Consider the following 12626-nt stretch of genomic DNA (forward strand, 5'->3'; position numbering starts at 1 on the left):
TTAAGATGTGAAAATATACTCTTTTTCATAAATAATCAGAGATATAAAAATTAAAGCTTCAGTGAAATACCATTTTAAAGAGTAGATTTAAACTAATATTAAGAACCAAGTGCTGTCAAGGATTTCACACAAAAGGAACTCTGATGGTAGGACTGTAGATTTGAAATTAATCAGGTTTTAAAACAATTTCACTTTATCTCAAACGCTGGAAGTTCACAGACCCTGTATCTAGGATTGTACCAGAAAAAGAAAGGGCTCACATACACCAGGAGTCCTGGGCAAAAATGTTAATGTCAGTATTTTTCATAATAAATAAAAAACAGGGATACATAGAAAGAAAAATTGTGGTGTGTTATAGACCTGCAATGTAGTAAAAATTAGTAAACTTTATCCATATACATAGACAAAAAAATTTCAAAAACAGTATTCAGTGGAGAAAAAAATACAAGTCACAGAAAAGTATGCCTATACTTCCATTTACATATTTATCATAAACTCATACAATTAAACAACAAAGTAGTTACAATTAACATCTTTGTAAAAATATGAAGAGAAATACTGTAAATAATAAATATAAAATTCAAGATAGTGATGAATTCTGAAGAGGATACACACATAAGTTCAGGGAAGGATAAACAAAAAGGTTGAGGGTGCTGATCATGTTCTATTCCTTGAGTTGGACATCCATGGCTATTGATTTCACTATAATTCTTTGAATCTTATTTAGGTTAAAACATATAACTATCTCTATAGACTACCTCATTCATGCCTGTATATTTATATAATATATATATTATATACATATACTATATGTTTTATTTATATATATGTATATATATGTATGTCCCAACTGAGGTTGAATATGGTGACATTCTACCTTCTTATTTCTGCTCTCATACTATAAATAAATGTCTTTTCTCCTTCCATTTTAAAGCCACTTTTTTGTATATTTGTTGTATTTTGGTGAATGGAGTATACTCCACAGTAGTGGTAAAATGCTATCTAATAATGACCCTAAGAGCAAGAAGGGAATGATATGTCTTTTAGGGAAAATATATGTGTGAGATAAACTTTGTGAAGGCATGAGTTATAGCTCCATTGGCTGTGAATTAATGAATGAACAATAAAAGGGGTCTTCAAAAAGTTCATGGGAAAACACGTGTTATGAAAAAAAACTATATATGAGAATTAATAAGGAAAGAATGATCCAACATGGGCAACAGGCAACATAGCAGACTCATAGAATGACAAACTCCCTAAACAGCACTCTGACCTCAGAATCAGCACTTAATGCATTCAGATTTGGCTGAAAAGCCCATGAGAGCATTTCAGGCATGGAAAGCCAAGACACTGTGGCAAAAATGTGACCTACAGGAAGGATCTCTATGAATGAGATCCCAGTGGAAAGAAGGGGCCATCAAAGAAGAAGGTGCCTTTCTCTGAAGGTAGGAGAGAACTTCCACTTTGCTTATAGCCCTGTCTAAATACTGACAGAGTTTGTGGACTCAAAAGGCTTCCATAGCCTTGGCAGCTTATGACAAGAACCTTGGATGATCAATGAAATCATAAGTAAGAGTGTCAATTGTTAAATCAACAACAGGAGTCACTGTGCACTTACTCTCCATGTAGAACCTCTGTCCTTAATGAGTTGTACTATGAGAATTAAATGTAAAACTTGTCTTCAAACAGTACTTTATACTTTGTGTGTCTATGTGGGTACAAACTGTTGAAATCGTTACTTAGTATAGAGCTGTTCCTCTGTATATAAAAATAATTAAAAATCAATCTGAATGAAGCTTAATGAAGATTGGGATAGGAGAAGGAGTAGGAGGTGGGACGGGAGTGGGGGTGGGAGGGTGGGTATGGGGGTAAGAACCTCTATATACGTAAAGTTGTACCTATGAAATTTATATTCACTAAACAAAAGCTTTCTAAAAAATGAAAAGAAAAAATTATATATGTATTTCAAAAGTTATTTTTTACCAAAATAAACATCTTTTGATATAATTTTTCACAAAATTTTTGAAGTTCCCTTGTGGCACAGTGGGTTAAAGCCCTGGCCTGAAGCGCCGGCATCCCATATGGGTGCCGGTTCAAGACCCGGCTGCTCCACTTCCAATCCAGCTCTCTGCTATGGCCTGGGAAAGCAGTAGAAGATGGCCCAAGTGCTTGGGCCCCTGCACCCACGTGGGAGACCTGGAAGAGCTCCTGGCTCCTGGCTTCGGACTGGGGCAACTCCAGCCATTGCAGCCAACTGGGGAGTGAACCAGCGGATTGAAGACTTCTCTCTGTCTCTACCTCTCTCTGTAAATCTTTCAAATAAATAAAAAATTTAAAAAAATTAAAAAATAAATAAAGTATATTTACATTTAAACACAAATAATGCAAGGCAATGTATTGATCAATTGAATAAACTGTAAATACAAGTTTGCAACAAGCTAATCCTTTATTTCACCATAGGAGTGATTGTTCTGTATTCACTAATCCAGTGTTCATTGTAACTCCATAAAATGTAAACATAAGAATAAAGAAAAATGTGTATATCTTATAGTGTAAATAACAAAATAAGTTATATATTTTGCATTAAGAATAAAATGAATATAAAACATATGCTTTTTTTAAAAAGATTTATTTATTTATTTGAGAGGTACAGTTACAGACAGTGAAAAGAAGAGCTATCGAGAGGGAGGTCTTCCCTCCACTGGTTCACTCTCCAAATGGCCACAATGGCTGGAGTTAAGTTGATCTGAAGCCAGGAGCCAGGATCTTCTTCCAGGTCTCTCATACAAGTGCAGGGGCCCAAGCACTTGGGCCATCTTCTACCATAGCAGAAAGCAGGATTGGAAAAGGAGCAGCCAAGTCTAGAACCGGTGTCCATATGGGATGCCGGTGCTGCAGGCAGAGGATTAACCTGTGCCACAGCGCCAGCCCACCACATATAAAATCTTATGTTATGGTTATGTGTGGATATATATATACACACAAATTCGTTTTCTCTATATTATACATAAAATAAATATAAGACATAGATGAATCATACAAGATATCACGTTAAAAATGTAGGGTGTCAGCGTTGTGGCAGAATGCAATGCCGGTGTTCCATATGGGCTCTGGTTCAAGTCCCAGCTGTTCCACTTCTGACCCAGCACCCTGCTAATGTGCCTGGGAAAGCAGCAGCAGATGTCCCAAGTCCTTGAGCCCTTGCACTCACACAGAAGACCTGGATGAAGATCCTGGTTCCTGGCTTTTACCTGGACCACCCCCAGCCCCTGCTGTCACAGCAATTTGGGGAGTGAACCAGCAGATGGAAGATTCTCTTTCTTTCTCCCTCTTTCTCTCTCTCTCTTTAACTCTGCCTTTCAAATAAATAAATAAATCTTTAAAAAATTTTACAATGAAGTATATCATATAGAGCACATAGCCACTAGTAAAAAATGCATATAAATGTGTATGAATAAACGTTTCTACATGCATTTGCATATAGAATTATCTTTCTGGAAGGATACAACTGAAACATAACACTGATTAAAATTCAGTAGAGTAATAATAAGAAGACTAGCGTTACATTAAACACACGAGTTTTATAATAGATGTATGTATCATTTACATATTCACATCAATCCACTGAGTGCTAAAGAATGGAGCCAACCTTCCTGACTTAGACAATCAGACAGAAGTAGCATCATTCACAACGTTGAGGGAAAGAAGAAATGAGGAGCAGGAGTTGGAACGACAGTCATTCCTTCCTTCATTCATCTGTAAAATAAATCTTTATTGGGAGTCTGTTATCCAATAGGGGCTAAAGATAGAGCATGGGAAATATTATGGAGACACTCATTATGAAGTGTCATTTTGAACACGCAAGCAGGAGCAAGCAGGGCACTTATTTGAGACTCTCATCTGGAATTGATTCCACCTCACTCCCCAGAGGATCTTTGATCAATTCTTATTCACAATTTTAGAATGAATGACTGTGGCTGTGGGAAATGTAACCCTCAGAGAGATGTGGCAATATAAACTTTTTTTTTCCAAAAAATCTCTTCCAATTCATGCTTCTCAAATGTTAAAGGGAAAGGTATAATGGAATCTATAATGAAAATCATCCTTTATCAATATATGGGGGGAAAGAGTTTTTTTACTGTGTACATGGCATTTTTATGCGTTTGCACTCACACAGATGTGTTCCAGTGTTCCAGTCCTGTTACCCATAACGTTGGAGTTTAATTAAATATCTCATATGAAATTTCACCTAACATTATTCAATTGCCTTATACACTGTCTAGCTTGTTCTCTTATAATATTACAACTTTAAATGAAAAAGATACCTTTTTTCTGCCTTGACTTTGCCATCTAGTATGTGATTTTAGTCAGGTAATGAGCCATGTAAGCCTTTGTTTTGTCATTGTAAAATGGGGATAGTGGTGGCTGCTCACACTGTTTTTAACAGTGTGAAAGCAAAATCACATGGAGTACAAACAGGCTTTGGTTAACTTTGTGGCACAGAAGAAAGAGTACCAAATCTTAATAATTGTAGTTATTATAATACAGATAATGACTCAAATATTGTTTGCTTAAAAGAAAATTTTGATTCTTTTTCAATTTTAAATGGTGACTGAAAGTTATATCAAAAAATCAAATTCACCTTTTTTTTTCATTACTGAGTAGAATTATCTAATACAGGTGCTTCAAAGAGTTTGTGGAAAATAGAGTTTTGTTTACTTCGGGGTAAAAATTTTTTTAGAGAATAAGCATTTGGCACAATAGTGAATTCACTGCTCGAGATGCCTGCATCCCATATCAGAATGCATGGGTTCAAGTTCTAGCTCTGCTTTTTTTTTTTTTTTTGAATATTTATTTATTTTGCTTGAAAGTCAGAGTTACACAGAGAGAGGAGAGACTTAGAGAGAGAGAGAGAGAGGGTGAGTGAGAGAGTGCGAGCGAGCGAGCGAGCGAGAGTCTTTCATCCGTTGCAGATGGCTGCAACGGCTGGAGCTGCGCTGATCCAAAGCCAGTAGCCAGGAGACTCCTCCGGGTCTCCCACATGGGTGCAGGGGCCCAAGGACTTGAACCATCTTCCACTATTTTCCAGGGCCACAGCAGAGAGCTGTATCGGAAGTGGAGCAGCCGGGTATCGCCCATATGGGATGCCAGCATCGCAGGTGGAGGCTTTACCCCCTATGCCACTGCACTGGCCCCATAGCTATGCTTTTGATTCTGGCTTTATGCTAATGCACACTATAGGAGGCAGCAGATACGGTTCAAGTATTTGTATTCCTGCTACCCAAGTGGGAGACCCAGACTGTGTTCTGAGTTTCTCACTTCAGTCTGCCCACCCCTAGCTGTTATAGGTATTCAGGGTATAAACCAGCAGATGGAAGATCTTTCTGTTTCTGTTTCTCTCTACCTTTCAAATAAAATGAAAATAATGAATAATTTTCTTAAAAAAAAGAAAAGAAGTACTTCCTTAAAAAATTTTAAATATATGTTGCAAGGGGTCTTCAACACTTTTGTAGAAAACTTGTATTATAAAGAAACTATTGGAGCTGGCTCTGTGGCATAGTAGGTTAAGCCCTACCTGCAGTGCCTGTATCCCATATGGGTACCAGTTCAAATCCTGATTGTTCCTCTTCTGATCCAGCTTTCTGCTATGGCCTGGGAAAGCAGTAGAAGATGGCTCAAGTCCTTGGGCCCATGTACCTGTGTGGGAGACCCAGAAAAAGCTCCTGGTTCCTAGTTTCAGGTCAGTCCAGCTTTGGCCATTGCAGCCATTTGGGGATTGAACCAGCGGATGGAAGACCTCTCTCTCTCTGTCTTTCCCTCTCTCTGACTGTAACTCAGCCTCTCAAGTAAATAAATAAAATCTTTCAAAAAAAAAAGAGATCAGTTTATTTTTTTAAAAAAAGAAACTATCCATAGATTTCCAAATTTTTACACAAAATAAACTTATTTCCACTTGTCCATGAACATTTTAAAGTACATTGTATTATATTTTCAGAAAAACAAACAAAAGCAACATCAAACAGACTCACTATGAAAATGAACAGTGCTTGTAGAGTTCCTTGTGTGTAGTTTCTGATAGACGATCCTGACCTCTAGTAGAGTTCTCAGTTTTTGGCACAGTTAATATTCACTGCTTTCACCATCTCTTCATTCTCAAGTATAGAATTACCAATACTAAAGACTGTATATTTAAGAGTTTAGGTTTCAACACACTTTTAATTATAAGCATGTGATTACGGATTTATGCATTTTCATCTTGATTCTGTTCCTCTGGTTCAGCTGTGATTTATTCTGCTTAACTTCAGAAAGAAATGTTTGGGAAAAGAGGGGCCAGAGGCACAGAGCAAAGTCCATGATAAATCCCATCAACTAGTTTTTACTTATAATGACAAAGTAGAGATTTGATATCATTTCACAGGTTGGAGAAAAAATTCTTCCCAAACACTCCTTTAAAAAAAACTGCCTAGTGTTTGTCATGGAACTATAAAAACAGTTGGGTTTAAGTTTTAAAGTAGACATATATGTGTAAAATGACAGTAAACTTTAACAAGAGAACCAAGTTCCTACTTCTTTCCCAGGGACTCTGAACACTAGTAGATACCTATATAAAAGTAATCCACTGTATGTAAGGTCCTTGGTAGTTCAGCAATAACGTAATTTTTATATGCACACTTGTCTAAAACACAAGTAAGTTTCAAAAACTAAAGAGAAAAGAAAGGAAATCATCTGTTTCATTCTAAGAGAAGTATTAGGAAAGTGTGAGGTTCCATATTGATCTCACTTATCTATTTTTACCCTCTGTTTTCTGATACGATTTTTAATAGGTACAAAAGAAAATTTGTGGAAAATGGCAAATAAATCCTGCATAATCATCTTGAAATTAAGAAGTAGTTTTCTTCATCATACATGCACAAAAACAAAATCACATGTTGACACAAATTAGAGATAAGCAAATTGTAATGACTTATATTAACTAGTTGTGGGGAGCAACTGAGACTAGACTAAGTTACTGGAATTAAGACTTATTCTATGCATCTGCTCTCCCACAATATGGCGCTGGGGAGGAGTAAACTTCTACGCAGCTGCCTCTCGCCAACTTGACTGATAAACTGCAGGAGCTGATCCTGCTCCTGATTGGAGGAGAGCAGCATGCTCGATGTGTGGGCAGCAGAGTTGGGATTGGTGGAAGAGGACTATAAAGGAGGAGAGAGACAACATGCACCAGGAACATCTAAGGGGAACATCTGAAGGAACACCTGAGCAGCCCCCGAGAGAGCCGGCCGGCGGTGTGCCGCTCCTCCGCGGAAGCGGGGAAAGTGGCAGGGGATGCCGCCCCTCCACGGAGGTGGAGGGGTCGGCAGCCAACCCAGGAAGGACCAGCAGCAAACCCGGGAAGGGCCGAGCAGACAAAAGAACAGCGCAGGGTCTAGTGTCGTTCCTCTGCAAATTGGGGAGCGAAACTAGTTGTCAAACATTTAAAATATCAGATACAGTTGTCTAGAAAACATTTTTAATATGGTTGCTGAGTTCCATCATTCCATTTTTACATTTCTTTTAAATAGTCAAAGCTCAGACAATGGGTTTCTCATCATGCCAATCCAAGAAATAGGTTCCACCCAGGTTTTTCAGTGATTTCCGACTTCGTATTCACAACCCAAGATATTGTTCAGTCCATCTGAACACATACCACTATGATCATTTCCTCTTCTCTGAAATTCTTTGCAACTCTGGCTTCTATCACAAAAGCCTCTGTCAGTTTTCTTCCTACCAGTCTAACTACTAACATCTGTAGGGGCTTCTCTTTCTCTGTTCATCCTATAAATATTATCCCTCTCCAGAAAGAGAATCAATTTTTTTCATATCTTATTATGTCACCATGCTCACTCAATAATCACCTTATTCAAGATGCCCAATTCTCAACCTCTAGGCCACGTTCAACTCATATAACCACCTGCCTGCTAGGCATGCCCATTTGTATGGTAACATAGAGGTGATCATGTACACTGATCAAATCTTTTCCTGTACAATTTGAACATCTTTAATCAAAAACCTAAAACTTGAAAGACTCCAAGATCTGAAACTTTGTGAGTGACAACGTCGGGCTTTAAAACATTTTAAGTTTCAGATTGTTAATTAGGGATGCTCAACAAGTAAAGTCTGTGCAAATGCTCCAAAATAAAAATTAAAAAAAAAAAAAAAACCTCTGAAATCAAACACTTCTGGTTCTAAGTATTTTGAATAAGGGATAGTAAATCTGTATTTTTTTATTCTCTTAGTTATTAATGCCTTCAGTCACTCAGGCACTCAAACCTAAATGCTACATACCTATCCACTATCTCTATTCCTTTTGGTTCTATCTCATTACTACCCCTCAGATCTTTCTTCTTATTGGCACCATATCTTTGTCATAAGTGCAGAACCTCTTCATTTCTCTAATCATGTACTATACCTATCTTGTAAGTGATATTTTGCTTCCAAGTCTAATTTGCCTCCATCTAGCCCTTCCCTATTGCTGCCAATTCATTTTTCTTAAATTTTTAACTTCTGCTTCCCAGGACTTCAGAATGTACCCCAGATTCCTCCACCAGGAATATGCAGGTGCACACAGGTGTGTTTTGGGAGCCTCTGTCCAGGTTCTGCTCTCACAACTCAATACTCCCCCAATGCAATCATCATTTGCTCCTGTGTCCATTCATTCATATCTTATTTTTCCCTCTCTTTACTTTGATTTCTCTCACTCTCTATTCATTCCTCTAATAATCAAGAATCACAGTCACTAAAAAGATGTGGCTTCTCCATAGGTATTTAGTATCTGCTCTATAGTTTATGACCTATGAGTGGGCTTCAAACAGTTCACAGAAAACTGCATTATCTTTTTATTTCATTTCACCATGAACATTTGGAAGCTCCCTTGTATAGGATAAAGCACATCTAAATGCTGCTGCAGAAATCAAGCTGGGGGGAAATTACAACTACAGTGGAGAGGGAGAGGTAATTAATCACTTTCACTACATTCAATATATACAGGTTTGAGGGTGATTACATTTAAAGCTGGTTGGCAAGGAGATCCCGAACTCAAACTCAGTGCATTATGGGATTGTGGGCGTCCCAAGAAGCCTCTTAACTGCTGCATTAGATACCTGCCCATGAATTTTAGTCATTTTTAAAAAATGAAAAGTGAAATTGTATATTATAACACATTTGGAATTTCAGAATTACACTTCTGAAAGTGGTGATTTATTTCTTTACTTTTTGACACATTCGATCTACACATGTCTGATGTATGTAAATCTTTCCAAAAAGTTTTCTGTTGTTTATCTTGTAATGATCTGTCTTCCATATAATATAGAATGTAAGATACATTAAGACACATATTATTTCTTTTTTTTTAAGATTTATTTTTATTTGTTTGAAAGAGTTACAGAGAGAGGTAGAGCCAGAGAGAGAGAGAGGTCTTCCATTCCACTGGTTCACTCCCCAAATGGCCGCAAATACCAGAGCTGAGCTGATCTGAAGCCAGGAGCCAGGAGCCAGGAGCTTCTTCAGGGGTGCAGGGGCCCAAGCAGTTGGGCCATCTTCTACTGTTCCCCCAGGCCATAGCAGAGAGCTGGATCGGAGGAGGAGCAGCTAGGACTAGGCATCTATATGGGATGCAGGCACTGCAGACTGAGGCTTTAACCCACTGCGCCACAGTGCCGGCCCCAACACATACTATTTTTTATTCACTGCTGTAATATATACACAAAAAATGCCTGGTATATACAAAACATTCAAAAAATCAATGAACAAATAACCATAGAATATTTGGACCAGAGGACAAATCAAACGGCAATGGGGAGTGGTGGAAGAAGTGCCATGAAGGCAAAATCCAACTTACTTAACCTAACGGCAAAAGGTGAAGCATTTCATACTGGTAAGAATAGATTATCGTAAATAAATACCAAAGATATTATTAATGCCTGATAACCAGTGGCTTGGAAATGTAATTCTGAAATTCCAAATGTGTTGTAATATACAATTTTACTATTCTTTTTTAAAAAATGACTAAAATTCACGGGCAGCTATCTAATGCAGCAGTTAAGAAGCTTCTTGGGACACCCATAATCCCATAATGCACTGAGTTTGAGTTCAGGATCTCCTTGCCAACCAGTTTTCTGCTAATCTACACCTGGGGAGGCAATGGTTATGTCTCAAGTAGTTAGGTTCCTGCTACCCATTGGGGAGATCCAAACTGAGTTCTAGGCTCCTAGCTTTAACCTGGCAAACTGCCAGTCAGTAGGGCATTTTGGAAGTAAACCAGTAGATGAGGATCTTTCTTTCTGTCTCTGTCTCTTCCTCTCTCTCCTCTCTCTAATAAACAAAAATTTCAAAAATAAAAATGACTAAACCCAGTCATAAAGCAAATCTCAAAACTGAAGCTATTAAATACTATCCATAATATTAAATGTTATATCACATACAATTGTAAGCAATAATAATTATAATTGTAAGCAATAATGTTTAGATTTAGAACTGAAATATAGCAAATTGATAGACCACTTTTCAAAATAAGCTCTAGAATTAAGGATTCCTTTCTTCCAGTAAGCCAGAGAGAATTTTCTATACTGTATCCATAAAATTTTCTAAAGTTATATATTCCAGAATTTGTAAATTGCATATTCTTAATCCAAAAACTCCACTGATTATATAAAGCAAAATTCAATTTTATCCACTAAGAGTGGAGAGAGGTTACAAAATCATCTAGTATGTGACTACAGGACTGATGAGTTCAATCAGAGAACATTTTAAGAATCAATAAGGAGATTTTCTACTGTAAGTTAGGAGAACCTCAAAATTTGAAAATGACACTTTTTTTTTTTCTTGGTAGACCTCAGCAAGTTTATTTTCTTTGAATAAATGTGGCCTGACTATGAATTTGTACCCTGTCAACTTTGTTTCTGTCTGCTTTTCCATACAAAGGGAATTATCCCAAACTTCCTCTGTGAAGCGAGCATCACCCCAGTTCCCAATCTCACTTTCCAACTCGACTGCTGGAGTCCTGAGTTGTGGGTGTCCACACTCTCCATGTAGGTCCACTGTGTCCCTCTAATTTTCGTAGTTTCCTCTGCCATTTTCTTCCTAACTCTTCCCTGAGACTACACTCTCTCCACCTTTTTTAAGCTATCTTCTCCTGGACTAGAGCAGTAAGTTCCCTCCCTACTCTACCATGTTGGAACCACATAAATAACACATTGATTTATTAATCTGACTCGAGTTCTTTTTCAATTTTCAGGATTATTTTTTTTTTACAGGCAGAGTGGACAGTGAGAGAGAGAGAGACAGAGAGAAAGGTCTTCCTTTTGCCATTGGTTCACCCTCCAATGGCCTCCGAAGGCAGGAGCCAGGTACTTCTCCTGATCTCCCATAGGGTGCAGGGCCCAAGGGCTTGGGCCATCCTCCACTGCACTCCCTGGCCACAGCAGAGAACTGGCCTGGAAGAGGGGCAACCGGGACATAATCCGGCGCCCTGACTGGGACTAGAACCCGGTGTGCCGGCGCCTCTAGGTGGAGGATTAGCCTAGTGAGCCGCGGTGCCAACTTCTTCAGGATTATTTTAATGATTAATATTTTCCCATATAAAAAAAAACTGTGGTTAACATTTAATCAAATTGCAGTATGGTTCATTCATTATAAGTCATAATTAATAGCACTTGAACAGCCTATAAAAAACATAGCCTAAGAACAGAGAGCAGAGCCAATCTTCAGAGTGCAACTTGGCCTCAGTCTCATGCCATGTTAGCCTCCAAGAGAATTCCTGAAACAGCAAGAACTTTCACAGAGCAAGGCATGACATACATCTGACCTGCAGAAGAAATGTAACATTCCAAAGCCAAAATGTTTGAGTAGTAAATGATTCGATACAATTTTAAGTTTTAATAATTTCAATCAGTGAGAATTTCAGTTGATGGTTTCCCTCTTTTTTTTTTTTTTTTTTAAAAAAGAGTATTTCTTTAGTATCTTCTGAAATTTCCCATTCCTGTTTATCCCATAGGAATGTAGAAAGAGGTACCAAGATAGTATGAGTAAAGTTTTTTAAACTCCCGGGAAGAAAGGTGTTAAATATCTAGCATTATTAATGTCTTCTGTCTAGCAAACTATAGTATGAAGATCAGAAAAATATGCTTTGTGCTTTAGGTAAAATATTTTGACAAACCAAATAAGTACCAGATGGAACAGAGGTTACAATCATAGTTAAAACTTAGAAGTATAACTAATTTTTATAACAAAATCACAACCTTTTTAATATCTTTATAAATTTGAGCTATTTGGGGGCTAGCGCTGTGGTGTAGTGGGTTGGGCCACAGCCTGCAGTGCTGGCATCCTATACAGGCACTGGTTCGAGTCCTGCCTGTTCCACTTCCGGTCCAGATCTCTGCTGTGGCCTGGGAAAGCAGTGGAAGATGGCCCATGTCCTTGGGCCCCTGCACCCCCATGGGAGACCCAGAAGAAGCTCCTGGCTTCTGCCTTCAGAATGGTGTAGCTCTGGCCATTGCTGCCAACTGGGGAGTGAACCAGAGGATGGAAGACCTCTCTCTCTCTCTGTCTCTGTCTCTGTCCCTGACTCTCCTTCTCTCTCAGTGTAACTC

General features: G+C 38.2%; 1 protein-coding gene across 3 annotated transcripts in view; it reads right to left on the bottom strand.

Moving 5' to 3' along the window:
• The window catches only part of LOC100356313 (formin-2), a 358708-nt gene that overhangs the window by 97118 nt on the left and 248964 nt on the right, over positions 1–12626 (bottom strand). The window lies entirely within an intron of this gene.

This window comes from Oryctolagus cuniculus, chromosome 13, assembly GCF_051225735.1.
Source record: "Oryctolagus cuniculus isolate XC-2025 breed Fujian yellow rabbit chromosome 13, ASM5122573v1, whole genome shotgun sequence".
Lineage (NCBI taxonomy): Eukaryota > Metazoa > Chordata > Mammalia > Lagomorpha > Leporidae > Oryctolagus > Oryctolagus cuniculus.